The sequence below is a fragment of the Antechinus flavipes genome, chromosome 2 (assembly GCF_016432865.1).
Source record: "Antechinus flavipes isolate AdamAnt ecotype Samford, QLD, Australia chromosome 2, AdamAnt_v2, whole genome shotgun sequence".
NCBI lineage: Eukaryota > Metazoa > Chordata > Mammalia > Dasyuromorphia > Dasyuridae > Antechinus > Antechinus flavipes.
Genome location: NC_067399.1, coordinates 549,648,935 through 549,666,053, shown reverse-complemented (window position 1 = coordinate 549,666,053; position 17,119 = coordinate 549,648,935). Strand labels below are relative to the sequence as shown.

General features: G+C 36.1%; 1 protein-coding gene across 6 annotated transcripts in view; it reads right to left on the bottom strand.

Annotated features, from left to right (window-relative positions):
- Positions 1-17,119, bottom strand: part of APBA2 (amyloid beta precursor protein binding family A member 2) — a 357,128-nt gene that overhangs the window by 136,398 nt on the left and 203,611 nt on the right. The window lies entirely within an intron of this gene.

Genomic DNA, 17,119 nt, shown 5'->3' with positions numbered 1-17,119 from the left:
TACTGCCTACTGCCTATTTTATAACACTTGAATATTATTATTCAGAATTACAAACAATGAATGTAGTTAATTACCAATGAACACAGCCTTATTCAAGATCTAAAATGATGCTTGAGAGCAGGAACATTGTCTTAGAAATTTTTTATGACCTCTGTGCCCAACATATAATAGACATTTTATCTCTGCTTGAATGAAAGAAACTCTGATTTTCATTCATATGGACAAAATGAGAAAATTTTTGTAAAGCACTTTATAAATCTCAAAGTAATAGATAAATGCTAGCTATCATTATTATTATTACTTTTAATTTGATGTTATCAGGTGAAAATGTATTTTACATGTAATATGTATACATATACAAATAACTCTTCCTAATCCATGAAAGTAAAGGAGCTAAAAACGTATCTTATAGTGACATGGAAAAGGTAACCTTTAGTCAATAAATATGTATTATGTGTCAGGTACTCTGTTAACTGCTATGGATACAAAGAAAAGTAAAAGAGTTAGTTCTCAAGAAGCTCATAGGCTAATTGGGGAGATAATCTGCATTTAATTTCAAACAATATAAATATGCACAATACTCAAAAGAAGTAAATACATTAGTATTAAAAGGAATAAGGAAAGGCTTTCTCAGAAGGTGAGATTTTAGCTGGGCCTTGAAGGAAGCCAGAGATACCAGGAGATTTGAACATTGAAAGGGAGAATATTCTAGGCAGCTAGAGATGGAATATCTTGTGAGGGCTGAGAATGAGAGTGCAGATTGTTAGTAAGAAGACTGGAAAAATGTAGGGTGAAGGATGTTATAAAAAGGCTTTGATTGTCAAACAGAGAATTGTATATTTGACCCTATAGGTACTAGGAACACACTGGAGTTTATTGAGTGGGAGGTGATCCAAAGAATTGCTACTGGCTCATAGTTTTTATTCATGGTTTTCAAGAAATATTGACCAATTCACATATTAAGACAAAGAGAAGCTGAAAGAACTGATCTGAAAATTAAAAATTATAGGAGATGGAATCTGATGCGTAAAAAAAATAAAGGAATCATCACTATTAATTTCTATTTATCTTACATTTTTGTTCACAATTTATTTATTCATTAATTAGTAATTATTATTTTGTTCACTCAGGAACAGAAAATGAAATTTAAAACCAAAAAATGCTGAAGATGAAGAAATTAAGGAGAGGCAATTTATTGCTTAACTGAGAGAAACAAGGAAGAATTGGACAACTAGGTTTTTTAAAAAGTAAAAAGAATCCACAAATTAAAAAAAAAAAAACTCCAAAATCAGGGAAGGGGAAAACTGAGAATGAGGAAGAAAGCTGGAAGGAATAGGATTGACTTAAAAAAGAAGATTAAAAAAATTACCTAAAGAGGAATACTCTCTTTTCAAAGGAAGAGGGGGAAATCCTATTTCTTTAGACAGTAAAAGACAAATGGAAGAAAATATAAGCAACATAACTTTAAATATGAATTGGTTAGACAATCCAATAAAAACAACAACAAAAAAAGTAACTCCATTATCTGTTGCTTACAAGAAGCATAATTAAGAACAGAAACATACAAAGAATAAAAAATAAAAGGCTAAAAATAAAATTTAATGTGCATCAGATGAATTCAAAAAAGCAACATCTGACAAAGCAAAAACAAATATTGACACTGTATAAAGAGATAAATGAAGAAACTACATTGTACTGAAATGAGCCACAGATAACCACTATCAATATTATACATTCCAAATGTTCTCATATCTAAATTTAAAGGAAAAATTAATTGAATTAGAAAAAGACATGAAAAAATAATATAACAATGGCAAGAGATTTTAAAGTCCTTTCACACCTTTGGAACAAATCTAAGAAAAGGATAAAAAAAAAAGGAAAAATAGAGAATTGATTGAATTTCTGGAGAAACCAGAGCTTAAAGACTTATGTCATCATCTAAATAGAAGAAATATAATCTTCAAGATTTGGATTGTGCAAGAAACCTGGGAAACATGGGCTTCCCATTCACTTCCTACTCTATACTTATCTCCCATTAATACTATATGTTATCTTGTTATGTATATGTTGAATGTGAGCTCAATGAGGACAGGATGAAATATGAAACATCCTTTAATATCACTATCAGAAGAAAATAGCTTGCTAAATGATGTGTTTGCTCTCCTATGGCTATTTTTATTTTCTTAATTTGATTCTCAAATGGATCCTTAACTTCCTTCAGTAATTCAACAAAGCTTATTAGCCATTTTCATAACACATGAAAGTTCCTCCTTTTATTATAGTGTTTCCAAGAATCCTAGCGTGGTTATAGTACTGATTTATCTACCCACAGACATTCCTACAGTAAAATGAAAAAAAAAACTAAAAATTTTAACCAATATGGATAGAAGGGAAGATTATATAGCATCTTGCATTGTGATGTTTGCATTTCTGCCACAACCAGGCAACTTTTATCTGTTTTCTAAGAGTAAGCTGTCTTTCCAGAAGAAACTAAAGAGGATTAAAGAATGCTTCTCCATACTCTAAAGTTTTTAAGCGAATAAACATTCTTAAAAGAATCATAAATGAGTTTACTTGGGAAGAAAAAAGTGGAAGTGGAAGAAAGAAGACTTGATATTTGTCAAGATGTGGGGAGTAAATAGTGTTACCTAAAGAAGAAAGGAAAAGAAAAGAACATTTATACAATTAGGTATTTAAATATATATTTTGGGATTTTCCTGAAGAGAAGGATGCTCAGTGTTCTGAGGGAAAAGTGCCACCTGTTCATTAAAGAATGATATACTAGATCCATAGAAGGTATCATATGAAAGATCATCAAGGGTCAAAGGAAGAAGAAGTCTACTAGTAGGTAGTTATATCCGGTATTCAGGGGTACTGAAACAGCTTGTTTGTCAAGCTGATAATACTAGAGAAATAGATATATTTTGTTCTTCAGAGTATGTATACAAGATAAGAGTCTCCCAAAATTTATCTTGATAGTTTTCAACTATTCAGATGTCAAGATGTCAGTTTCAAAAGGAACCTAAAAAATATTACAAATGACTACAAAGTTTTAGGCAAGAAACTAAAGATCATAGAGACACAGGATGCTTTGTTCACTGTTGTCCATGGAAGGTAAGGTATGCTAAAGAGAAAAATAATTTAGGAAGTGAACAATTAGCTAAATAGGCAATACCTGTGATTGGAATTTGGATTCTTGGTTAATATTATTGTTCACAATATAGAGGTGACAGATAACTGGTTAAAGGAATACACTTAATGGAACCAAGACTGTATTAATGTATTTGTTAGATGTCTTAAAAATTTCAGCAAAAAAAAAAAAAAAACACTTAAAAAAAAAAAGATAAAGGTAGAAGAATGTGTATGTATATTTCCCAATGGAAAGTAGCTAAAAGTTGAGAGTATCATAACAAATAGGTACAAAGAAAGAATAAGAATAGGAGTTCAGACTCCAAAAGATTACAGAAGATTACAAAATTCAAGAAAGGAATCATTAGTATAATTTATGGCTCCAAATTTCTGTACAGAAATGCCCAAAGTTAAGGCAATAATAAAAGGTACCAGAAGTCCTAAAAGAAAAAGGCAAATTCAATTTCATGAATCACTGAAACTTGGTGGAATAGAATCCATGATTGGGCAAGGTTTTGGTTTGTTTTTAATAGGATCTGTGATTTCATCTGTGTAGGAAATGAGGAACTGTTTTTGTCAATGTAGATTGGTCATTTCTTTGTGGATTATATTCTTACATAGGGTGCCTGGCACACTGAAAGGTTATCTTAATCAATCAAATAGTATTCATTAAGAATCTACAATGAGCTAGACACTGGGAATAAAATACCATAAATGGAACCATTTCTACTTGAAAGGAACAGTCTTTATAGCATGAGAAACAACATAAATATATATAGAATAAATATAAAAAGAATAAATGCAAATAATTACAAAATACAAAATGACAAGGTAATTTGAGGAGGAAGGCAACTAGCAATTGGGAGGATCCAGAAAGACTTCACATAGATGATGGTATTTGAGCTATGTTTTAAGGAAAAGACATATTCTATGAAGCAAAGATTAAGAAAGAATGATTGCTAAACATGGGTGAAGGCCAATATCAGGGCACAAAGATAGGAGATAAAGTGTCATGTGAGAAACACAAGAGATCAGTTTGGCTAGCTACATGTAGCATGAAAGAAGCAGTAAAAAACAATGAGGCTGGAAGCAATAGGATGGGGTAAGGTTATGAAGAATTTTTAAAGGAAGCAAAGTTTATGTTTTATCTTGGAGGAGACTGGCACCCATAAGAGATACTTAGTAGGGGAGTGACATTGTCAGATCTGCACTAAAAAAAAAATCACTTTGGAAGCAATTTTATGCTATGAAGAAATGTTAGATGGTGCAGGGAGGTCAATGAATGAGTGGTTAATAATTTTTATAAGTGGGTTGGTTTTATGTAGATTGGTCATTAGTTTTTGTAGTTGAAATACAACAATGGTTTTTTGTGCCATACGTTATGGTTAGAGTCCATACTAAAACTGCTATGGAAATGATGATAGTTTTTTTATTGTCCTTGTTATTAATTTTTGGGTTTGTTGCTTTTGCTTCTAAGCCTTCTCCTGTGTACGGAGGTTTAAGTCTTGTGATTAGTGGAGGTTTGGGTTGTGCTATTGTTTTAAGTTTAAATAGTACTTTTTGGGGGTTGATTATATTTTTGATTTATTTGGGGGGAATACTAATGGAATTTGGTTATACTGCGGCAATGGCTACTGAGGAGTATCTGGAGAGTTGGGTGGGGAATTTGATGACTTTTAGAATGTTTTTATTAACTTTATTAATGGAAGTAGTTTGATTTATGATATCTGGGGAGGTTGAGGTTGTTACGGCTATTGAGTTATTTGATTCATTAGGTAATTATTGTGTGGGTGAGGATTGAAATGGGGTGTCTTTATTGTATGGTTGTAGAGGGTGAGCAATGGTATTGCTGGGTTGAATTTTGTTTATTACTATTTTAGTAGTTTTAGAAGTTATTCGAGGGCTTTAGTACACGATTAGTAGCATCAGGGCTATAGAGATTATAAAGGATAAGAAGTAAGATTTAATAAGCCCCTTTTGGGTGGAAGCAGTAGTTGATGCTATGGTACTATGAAAATTGGCTTGACTTTTTGGTCCTGTTTTCTCGTATCAGGCTTATATCAGTTAGTATGGTAGCAATGTGTTGGCCTATTTGAAGACTTGCTAGAGGGTTTAGTTGGTGGAAGATATGTGTAAAGTACCCTAGTGTGTTTGAGAAGTTGTGTGTATGGATTAAGGGTTTGATTGGTGTTTTGTTTGTTAGTATATTAAGTTCTACAGCAATTAGGATCCCTAACACGGTCACGATTAGGGCTGAGAGTTTTGTTAAGGTGGGCATGGTTATTGGGATTATAGTGGTAGGAGGAATGTTTGATGTTAGTAGGAATCCTGCGAGGATACTTCCAAGGGCTAATCATATTACTGGGTTGATTAAGTTTGGGTTGTTTTCGTTTAGTGGTGATATAGGGAGGAATCGGGGTTCTTTTAGGAGGGCAAAGTGGATTACTCGCATGCTGTAAACAGCTGTGAGCATTGCGGCTACTGTGGTCATGCACAGGACTCAGGTGTTTACGGGAGATGTGTTTATGGCCTCGATAATTGAATTTTTTGAGTAGAACCCGGCTAGGAAAGATGTGCCCATGAGGGCAAGACTCCCTAAGATAATTGCTGATGAGGTAATGGGGAGAAGGATAAGCAGGCCCCCTATTTTGCGAATATCTTGTTCATCATTAAGGCTGTGGATAATAGAGCCAGAGCATAGGAAAAGCATTGCTTTAAAGAAGGCATGGGTGCAGATGTGGCACTAGATGCCTAGTGTTACCATCATTAAGCTCAGTTGGCTGGATGTGGAAAAGGCTACGATTTTTTTTAATGTTGCTTTGGGTGACGGCACAGATAGCGGTAAATAAGGTTGTGATGCTTCCTAAGCATAGTATAATGGCTAAGGCTATTTGGTTGTTTTCTACAATGGGGTTAAATCGGATTAGTAAGAAGATGCCTGCGACAACCATAGTGCTAGAGTGGAGTAGTGCTGAGACAGGAGTGGGCCCTTCTATGGCTGAAGGGAGTCACGGGTGTAGGCCGAACTGGGCTGATTTTCCGGCTGCAGCGATGGTGAGTCCTAGGAGGGCTGGGTGTCGACGTTTGTTACGAAGATGTGTGGGGTATCTCAGGAGTTGTTGTTAATTATTAGTCATGCTATGGCAAGCACAAAGCCAATATCGCCGATTCGGTTATAGAGGGCGGCTTGTAGGGCAGCGGGGTTTGCTTCAGTTCGGCCGAACCACCATCCGATGAGCATAAATGATACGATTCCTACGCCCTCTCACCCGATGAAAAGTTGGAAGAGGTTGTTTGCGGAAACAAGGATGGTTATAGTGAATAGGAAGATGAATAGGTATTTAAAAAACCAGTGTATGTTAGGGTCTATATGGGATGAATTAAGGAGAGACTTGAGGCAGAAATATCAATGCGGAAGTTATTGTACTAATCTAAGCAAAAGATGAAGAGAGCCTGAACTACAGTGGTAGCTATTTGAGTAGAGAAATTAGGTAAGAGATCTTGCTCAGGATCACACATTTAGCAAATATCAGAGGCAGGACATGAATCTGAGTCTTCCTGACTCTGAAACCAACTCTGTATCTATTACTCCATAGTGACTCTCTGAGTAGGTATAACCACTTCAAAAGAACAGGACAGGAGGAAAAAGGTGAAGGGTTCTAGGTAGCACTGTATCTCATATGAGAAAATCCAAGAACCAAAAAAAAAGGAAAGTAAGATAGAAAATATTTGGGTAAAGATTAATGCTGGGACCAAAATAGTGATATTAATAACTCCTAATGACTTTTTAACTTGCCTTAGTGATCAATTCAACCTTCAAAAATGGAGGAAATGAAAACCAGAATTTTATTCTCTCTACATGGAGCAATGAGATTTTATGACAGTGGAGAGAAAATCTAGACATAGTCTGACATGTTCCCTAGAGGATCTCCCTCTCCTTATCCTTAGCTCTCCACTGTTCTATCATGACTTCTTCCCCTTCAAAATAGCACTTAGTGTTTATTTTAACATTCGTTCACCCAAAGTAAAATATTTACCCTGGGAAAAGGGAAGGAGGATCTACAGTAATTGTTCCTCCTAAAAATGACTCTCAGCCAAAAAGCCCCCTGTAGACAAACCATGGTTGAAATAACATCATTTTATTCATGATTATCTTGTTGCAGCATTAGCTAGGAAAATAACTGTGACTCGGTAATTTAAATACACACACACACATACACACACACACACACACAGAAATACAAATAATTACAAAATACTAAACAACAAGGTAATTTGGGGGAGGAAGGCTCTAGTAATTAGGAGGATCCAGAAAGGCTTCACATAGATGATGATGATGATGAATGAAGTGAATTGTGAAACCTGTCTTACAAGATGGAGATAGTGTTCTACAGACTTGAGTGAAGGTTGGTTGTGCCCCAGGGCCAGATTTCTTTCTTCAGAAACATGGTTTACAAAGAGTGGGACTTTTTCTTTGTGAGACTAAGTTGGGGCTACCTTGGCATTGAAACTCCCATATAAAATAATTTAGTAATCCTAAAGATGGGGTTGGGTTAGAAATTTTTCCTCATTTATGACTTAGAATGTGAGGTCATTTGTCCTGGCTAATCAGGGCAAAAATCCAATCTATAAGGCGTGTTACCTCAGGCCCCTATATAATTCTTGTATGTTAACTGGGTCTTGCCTCTCCTTGCCTAACTACAGTTATTAACTGTAGATGTATTCTATGAAGCTTATGAACTTTGAAGTTGAGAAAAAAATTATATATATACATATATACACATAAACATATATATGTATATGTATATATACATATACATATATATCTAGACAGAGAGAGAGAGAGACGTATTTTTTAAAAGCCCCCAAAAAGCTATTATACTTGAAAATTTTTCTTTAGAAATACTCCTCTTTCGATGAATTCACACCTCTTATCTCAAATCCCCACCCCATTCTTCTCTTATTTCTTCCAAAACAACAGTGTCACTCAAAATCCGAATTAAAAACTGGTCTTGGAACAAAATCAAATGAGAATAATTTGTTAGAGACAACCTGAAAACAGTTGTCCTCCAGATGTCCTCAGCCAAGGATCTGTGATCTTATCCCAGTTCTTGTAGAAAGTATAATGAAGGTTTCAATTGACTTCATATGTCTATTATCTCAGCAGCTCATCTGAAGCTTCATATTCTTCCAGTATGGACACCCCAGATTATGAAATTAAGATTTCTATTGTCAGGTCTTAAAAACTCACCAACCACAGACATTTAAGGAAACTTGCAAAGACCTAAATAATTTGTTTAACAAAGACACAGTAGCTAGATATGGTGGCAGAACCTAGTGATCCCAGCTCCTAGGGAGACTGAGGCTGGGATTGAAGCTGACTGAGGCTGTTATTTCTTGAGCCTGAGATCCTTGAGTAGCAGTGGGCTAACCTGAATGGGTATCAGCACTAAATCTGGCATTATTATAGTTTAGAAGGAGAAGGGAGGGTTCCTACCAGGTTCTTAAGAAGGGGCAAACTGGTACGGGTCAGAAAAAGAACAAGTCTATTTGTGGTGACAAGGACCTGGAAATACAGTGGGTGACCATTAATTGGGGAATGGCTGAATAAGTTACAGTGTTTGAAGGCAATGGGAATATTCTTGTTCTATAAGAAATGATAAGCAGATTGATTTCAGAAATGCTGGGAAAGACCTAGTGAGCAGAATCAGAACACTTCAATAACAAGACTATGTGATGATCAACTGTGATAGACTTGGCTCTGCCCAGCAATGCAGTGATTCAAGGCAATTTCAATGGAAAATGCCATCTACATCCAGCGAGAGAACTATGGAAACTGAATGTGAATTGAAGCATAGCTTTTTCACTTTTTTTGTTTGTTTGTTTCTTTCTTTCTTGTGTTTTTTTTGTTGTTGTTGTTGTCTGATTCATCTTGTACAATATGACAAATACAGAAATATATTTAAAAGAATTACACATGTTTAACCTATGTCAGATTGCTTGCTATCTGGGGGAGGGGGAAGGTAAGAGAGAAAGGGAGAAAAAACTGAAACACAAGGTTTTACAGAAATGAATGTTGAAAGCTATCTTTACATGTATTTAGAAAAATAAAATACTATTGGGGAAAAAAAAGAAAAAGAACAAGTCAAAGCTCCATTGTTGATCATTAGTAGAATAGAGTCCATGAGTAGCCCCTTCTAATTTCAGCCTAGGTGAGATAAAAAGTGTACAGTAGTAACTATAAGAAAATAAAGAGGGACAGAAAGAGATTTTATTATGGTAGCAGAAATAACTATAGGTACTAGCAGTTTGGATCTTTTTTATCTCTTGGAGGCTTATGAGGGTCATTTATTTATAATGTAATATAAAACCAGAACAGAATTTGAAAAGCATTTCAAAGTATAACTTCCACCTCTATCCTATCAACTCCAGCAAATGGTCAGCACCTACTGCTCAATTTTTTTGAAGCTTGGGGTGAAAAGTTACAGCACATTCTCTTTCTCCCTTATACTAGGAAAAATAGATCAAGTATCATTCCTTTTCCTTAACTGATCAATCTTTTATTTGTGTTAATAATGTAATATGATTTTGTGGTTCCCTGATCTTAGGGGGAAATAAATCACTAGTCCTAAATCTTCTAGCTTTGGACTCTGTCTCAAGAAACTCCCATACCCAATCTGTCTGACTCTGGTAGGTATCATAGTTTCTGGACTCGGGAAACTCCCACAGATCAAACTCCAGAGACAACAGAGAATAAGAGCACTCCTCAATTCATTGCAGACTATTAATCTTGTGAGTAATAATCTAGTCGACAGAGAACCTCTCCTTCAGGAGACCACTCCTTCCTACCTATAAACCATAAAATTAGCATATCGATGATTGTATAAAAATAAATCCTTGCTTCTCTTTTTCTATTGAAATTCCCTTAGATTTCCAGCTCGATTTTTATAATGGCATTATAATTACTAATGCAAAAAAGCTTTGCCCCTTGACTAGGCAATGGATTCAAGCCTGAAAATTCTTTTGAGACACGTCATGACACTGGTCTGGGACCCCAAACTTCCCAACCTCAACATTAGTGTCTTTTTGATTATAATCCATTTAGAATTTGTAAGCTTAGATAGTTGCCTAAAGCTCACAGAGGTCAAATTAGTTGACCATGGTTATACTGTTAATAAATAGTTAAAACAGAACTTTATCCCATTTCCTTCTGACCTCAGAAACTTTGACAATTCCAGTAGTCTATTCATATTGCCTCTCTTTACTGAGCATATGGTAGATATAAATCAGTATGTGCTTATCTTCAAAATAGAATTCTCTCTTATTTCTAGGATGAACTCATCAAACATGTTATCCCTAGCCACCTTTGCTTATTGCTCCTTCTCAAAGCCCATACACTCTGATTTTTCCTTTCCTTTCCTTTCCCTTCTTTCTTTCCTTTTTTTTTTTTCCTTTGAGGCAATCAAGGTTAAGTGATTCCTCTTGAATTCAAGGGCCATGGCCCTAACCATTGTGCCAAGTAGCTGCCCCTTCCCACTCTCATTTCTTTATGCCGATGACTCCACTGCAGCTATATATCTCCACTGTCAAGTATTCAAATGTGCTTCATCTTTCATGGTCCCACCTCCATTATTTGTGCTTCTTATGATTTATAAATCAAAGAATCTTAAAAAATCAAACCCATCATCTCTCCTATCCCTTGCCTGCCTCTCTTGACTCTAAATCTTAGAATTATCTTTGCTCTCATTTGACCTACATCTTCTCCTTCACTAACAAACTTCTAGAAGGAATTATAATTGCTTCTATTTCTTCATCATCCCACTCTTCTCATTCCACTGCAATCCAGTTAATCAAAGACCTCACAATTCTCTACTAGAATGCCTTCTCAGATTAACAATTACATTTCCTCTATTCTAGGCAGCCATTCCAGTCTTGCCCATCTACAATCTTTCATAAAGATTTGAAAACAGCCTAATGAACAGGTCTGACTATGTCACTTCCCTGTTCAAAAAGCTGTCCGTGGCTCTCCATTACCTGTAGAATAAAGTACAAATCTTGAGCTTGGCCATATACCAAGTCCCTGACTGGTGACTGAAAATTTCAAAACACCATCCACTCCACTACAGATTTGATTTTTCAGGCTTCTTCTATCCACTCTTCTTTCCCCATCCCACAGCTCAACCCTTTCAGGTTCCTTTTACATTTTAACTAGGCTCATTAGTATTTAAGTTTTTTGAGGTCAGGGCCCATTTTGCCTACATTTAAATCTAAAGCACTTAACATAGTTACTGGTATTTAGTTATTTCTTAATAAATGTTTTTGCTATTTACATATTTGTGTACACATCATATTCTTCCTATTAACAGAAATAGAGAATTCTAAATTCATAGATTATTAAAGAGGATGGATTTTTTAAATCATCTGGTACAATCTTTTTAACCTACAGATGAGGAAACAGGACCAAAGTGAAATAGGGTGTCCAAGGTCCTATTGCTACTTAGTAGAAGGCTAAAACTACAATCCAGTTATTTGGGCTCTGTTATGGGCCAGAATTCTGAACTTGAAACAAAGGATTCTTACAAGGTACTAAGTCAGTGGAATTGATAGAGACAATTGTTATTTAATTTAGCATGGTTCAGTATGATTGATTTAATCCTACAAGGAGATATTATGGGCCAGAACTTGAAACAAGTTGTATAAAAACTTGTGAAATTGAGGAGACAGTGATTAAATCTAGATTAGCATTGATTTAATCCTACAACAAATAATGGTTTCCTAGTGATATAATGATTAGTATATACTCAGTGTGGAGCATATAAAGTAGAAGCTCTCAGGGCCAGAAAAGACAGATTCGTTCCATTTTCCACCTTTGTTGTGGCTGGAAGCTGAAACACAAACCCTTGGAAGTTGGGGAGATTCAGAAGCCAAAGAAGGCAGGCAGGAGCTCAAACTCTTGGAACTATGGAGAGAGATAAGCCTCAAGGAAAACTAGCCCAGCCCCAAGTGAAGGTGATAGGACTTTGAAAGAGACAATAAAGGATTTGGGCTTTAACCCCTGGCTACTTGTGTGGTGATTACTGAACTGAAATGAAGGCTGCTCCCAGAGAGTCTAAGAAAAACTCAACAGAGAATATTACATTTTGGTGAGAACATTACAGGATTTCTGCTGCAAAGTTCATTCCACTACAGGTGTCACCTGCCTTTTCTCTTTTATTCCACTCTTTTTTGTTTTTCTGATGCCTTGAGCTGGAGAAGGAAATGGTAATCTACTCTAGTAGCTTTACCAAGAAAACCTCAAATGAAGACATCAAAAGGCAGACATGACTGAAACAAATGAGCAACAATAACAGCCACAGCCAAATATTGCCCATACCATTTTTTCTTTAACCTCTCTCATGAATTCTCACTGATTTAAATGCAGTCAGTAGGTCTGCAGAAACTTTGTTTTAATAGCTGAATATAGAAAGTGAATTTGAATGGTGCTTGATTGTGTTATTGGGCATTGTCTACTCAAAGGTCAGCATAACCAAAAAACAAATGGAATATAAAATTGCTTGATAATTGTTCCCTAGCTATGGTGAGAGGAACTCTGAAACTGTCCTTGACTTTTGGGATGAGCCCTGAAACTGTCCTGACAGGGACCCACCTTTTGGGGAAGTTAAATGGTTTCATTAAGACTGGTCCAGGACCCCTCCCTACTTAGCTGTAACTTAAGTGGTCTCATTTAGCTGAGCTCTGGACCTGATATTTCTATTGAGTAGTTGGCTGCACCCTCTATTGAGCTGAAAATTAGTCCAGGACCACTCCTACTTAGCTGGAACTTAAGTGATCTTATTCAACTGGGAATCTAGGCTTGGGAGCAGTGACAACATTGAAGTAATTTCATTCAATTGAAACTTCAGTGTCAGATTTCCTATTAAAGGGCAATTTTGGGCCCATTTCTTTGCAGAGACCTGAAGCAGGAATCATGCCATGCCAAAGGACCTCTCTCCATCTTGGCACAACTGCCTACCAGGGCCCCTGTCTGCTGTGAAGAGACATTTTCTTCTCTGTGATAAACCTTTTGTTATCTCTCTGCCAGGATTTGTTTGCTAGGACCTTTATCTCTCTGCTAGGACTTTGTCACTCAGAAGTCAGTCTTCCTAGCAAAAGCTTGCTTCTGTAGGGCCAACAAAACTTCCTTTTGCCAGTCTAATATTTCAGGTTCATGAATTCTTTCACTTTGGACCTGTGCTGACCCAAGAGGGGTTCCCACAACTCTACACTGCCACTGACTGCATCATTTGGTTCCCTAACTGCATCGCTATGTCATATGCAAAAATATCAGAGATTTAGATATTAAGACAATTAACTGATTAGCAAAGAAAATGGAAGGAAGAGAGGAAAGACGGGAGGAAGGAAAGAGGGAAAAAAAGGAGGGAGAGAAGAAGGAAGGAAGGGAGAAAGGGAGAAAGGGAGGGAGGGAGGAAAGAAAGAAGGGAAGGAGGAAGTGAGGGAGGGAGGGAGGGAGGGATGAAGGAAGGAAGGGAGAGAGGGAGGAAAAGAAAGAAAGAGAAAGGAATGAAAAAAGGCAGGTTTACAGACTAGACCTCTGAAAAAGCTTATGCATGATATAATGAATACAGGAGTTTCTAATAGCTACCTGCTAGAGTACCACAAGGGAATACAGACTTTATGAAGCAGGGGAAACTTAGACTGACCTAAAAAAACAAAACCATTTCAAACAGTTTTCAAAGGAGGTACAGTCAAGGCTTGAAAAGGACAGGAAGAGAGAGGAACTATCACTTGAACCTAGACATGAAGAAGGGAAAATAAAAGCTACTTTAATTGCTACATTTGCTCTGAGGGAAATCTCAGTGTTGTCATTGTGTTTGTTTTCAACATTCGGATTCATATACTGGAACAACCAGCATGAAGCAAGAATTCACTTTTAAGAGAATCTGAACTCCCCAAACAGCCACATTATGGGATAATGATTTACTTTACAAAAGGATCCAATGTACATTTTGCTTAAATAACTAGTTCAATTATATTTAAAAAATACGGATCAGTCAAAAATAATTCAATTTATGTACAATTTTGCCAAGAATGTATCTATTGCCTGAGATACCTAAATCTCAAGGACACATAATACAGAAATCCACAGATTTATATTGAACACACTAATGGATAGCTCTGTGGTTACCATATCTATAGATTGGGTTTGAAAATGCAATTGTTCTGTGGGTACAGCTGCTATGTAGGAGGGTGTGAAGCAAATCTCTCCCTACCTTCAGAAATTGTCCTAGAGACATGACTAATCTAGCTCACTGTTTGTCTTACTGATGTGGGTAGATTTATATACCCAAGAGACAACAATTTCTCAAGTCACACTGCTTCCCCAGGATGTATTTTAAGCCTTTCTTTTTTTCCTTCTAGAATTTTATCCAGAGAGACTCATTTTGAGATTCTTTTTTATTATTATACTCAGCAGCAATTGCAGATCGCAGAGTTCAGTTTTTATCTGTATAATGTCAAGGATACCACTGAGTTAGGGTATCCCAACAACTTAAGAAGGGTAGAACATAAGAACAGACATACTGAGGACTTTAAAAATTAATTGCATAAAAGCTAAATCCCCTACAATGGTCCATCTGGAAAGTAATTCACATTTACATGTGAAGCATGATTACCTGTGATTCATCCAAAAAAATGAGGCACTGTGTCCAGACTCAATTAATTGGATAACAGCACATAAATCAATAGAAAATAAAGTCACTGACATCTAATTCACTGTTTTCCATCCAAAACAGCCAAATGAGATGTAGGTAATAAGGTCTCATTGGCAACATCAAAGAGTACCAATTTCCTCATTCTAAACTGTGTTTACCTTTTTCAGGGGAAAATGTCATTGCCTGATGCTAAGAAGGTTTAATGATATAGGAGAACAAAAATGAAAAGCAGCTGCCAAGTGACTGAAACCCAGGACATGTACATAACAGGCCATTCAAATGACACCTAGGTCTAGATGAATTGTCATTTCAATTGTTGTTGTCCTGTTTAGTTCTGAGTATTGTGAACGGTGGGTCTACATACATGTATAGAGGGGGCTTCTAAACTACGCAGACTGGTCTCAGGTCTCATCTCAAATGCACATTAACCCCATGAACTTGGGCAAATCATTTAAACTTTCAGTACTTTCAGGACCCCTCAAAGACTGTAAGTTTCAGAGAACATGCTGGGACTTCATTGATAGAGGGAGTTAACTCATAAGTGACTTCCCTTTACCAATGAAATCACAAGTGCAATACATATATACACATATGTATGCATATGTGTCTGTACCTGCATACGTGTATATACACAAGTATTTGCTTTTCTCAGCCATCAAACATTTATCAAACACCAAATATGTGCCAATAACTGTGCTAGGTACTGGGAATAGAAAAACAAATGTGAAACAGTCCCTGCCCTCACATTTTATCAGAATTAAGTGAATTAAACAAATTTAATGAACCTATTTAATCCATCTGCTTTAGCATATGCAAGATTCAGAATCATTTCTCCTACTGTATCTCTGATAAGAGTTACTGGAATTTTCAGCTTCAAGATTATAAACAAACTGAACTTTTAAGGAGTAAGTTAATGATAACTAAATAATTAACAAGTATAACAAACAAATCTCAGTTGCCCTTAGTTTTCAATTTTAAGTCCTTAAAATCTAGATCAGGGCACTAGAGAAATGGTCATGAATTGCAAATGGCCCTGAAGACATTCTGTACTTAGTTTAACTTTGTCTGGTGTCCTATTTCTCCATATGTGAAGAATAAATGTCTTGGCTTAACTTGGTGGAGAATGATGTCTTTTTTGTCCAAAATAAGGTCAGACCATTTAGTTAAATTCACACTTAAATTTGGAAAGGAACAATATCAAGCATATATGACACTCAGAATTGTTTAAGAAACTGTGTTAGATGCTAGGAATACCACAGTTAAAAATGATATAGTCTCTGTGCTAGGATTAGGGTATTTGGGGGAAGGGAAGTTGTGATTTGTGTACAGAAAAAGATATAAGAAAAAAAGTAGGTTGTGATGGAGATACAGGAGAGAGCCATACAAAGTGCTGTAAGAAAACTGGATGAGAGAATGCTTGGTGGGATGTGGTGGGGGCAGAAGTGGGGTAACAGAACACAAAAAAATTGGCACCTAAGTTGAGAACTGAAGGAAATTAGGGTTATAACAAAGAAAGATAAGGAAGGAATGGCCTAATAGAGTTTGGACAATAGCTATTCATCCAATTTAGCTGCAACACATATGTGAAAAGATGATAAAATAAGGCTGAAAAAATACATCAAGTCACAGAAGGAAGCATCAATATAACATGACCCATTTCATATAACCTCACACTGCCAGAAGGAGTAGTGGTAATGATCTGTGACTCAAATACTATAAAAATTGGTATCTAACCCTCCCTTTTTTTTTTTTTTCATTCAGACTTGTTATTTCATTGTAAATGCCCAGTGCATTTCTACCTCTACCAAAGCAAATCAATAATTTGTGCAATTTCGGATCTTAGAGATTGCCTGGGGCACTGAAAAACTAAATCACTTGCCCAGGATTACACAGAGAATATGTGTCAGAGGCAAGGTTTGGAATTTGGCCTCCGGGACTCCATGAGGCTGATTCTCTATCCATTAACTTCTTTCCTCCAATATAATGTTAGCTCACATTTAATTAGTACTTTGAGGCTTACACAGTGATTTTTTTCACAACAAACTTGTGAAATAGTTAGTGAAAGTAAAATCAACCTTATTTTATAGTTGAGAACAACTGAGGCTCATGGGAATCAAGCTTACTTTGTAAGAGGCATATATCTTGTGTCACTGAGGAAGATTTAAGCCCATCTCTACTAACTCCAAGTCTGGGGCTCTTTCCATTATATTCCATTGCCTGACCAAAGGATAAGAGAATAGAATTTAGAGCTGTGATTTCTTTGGCACAAGAAACTGCCA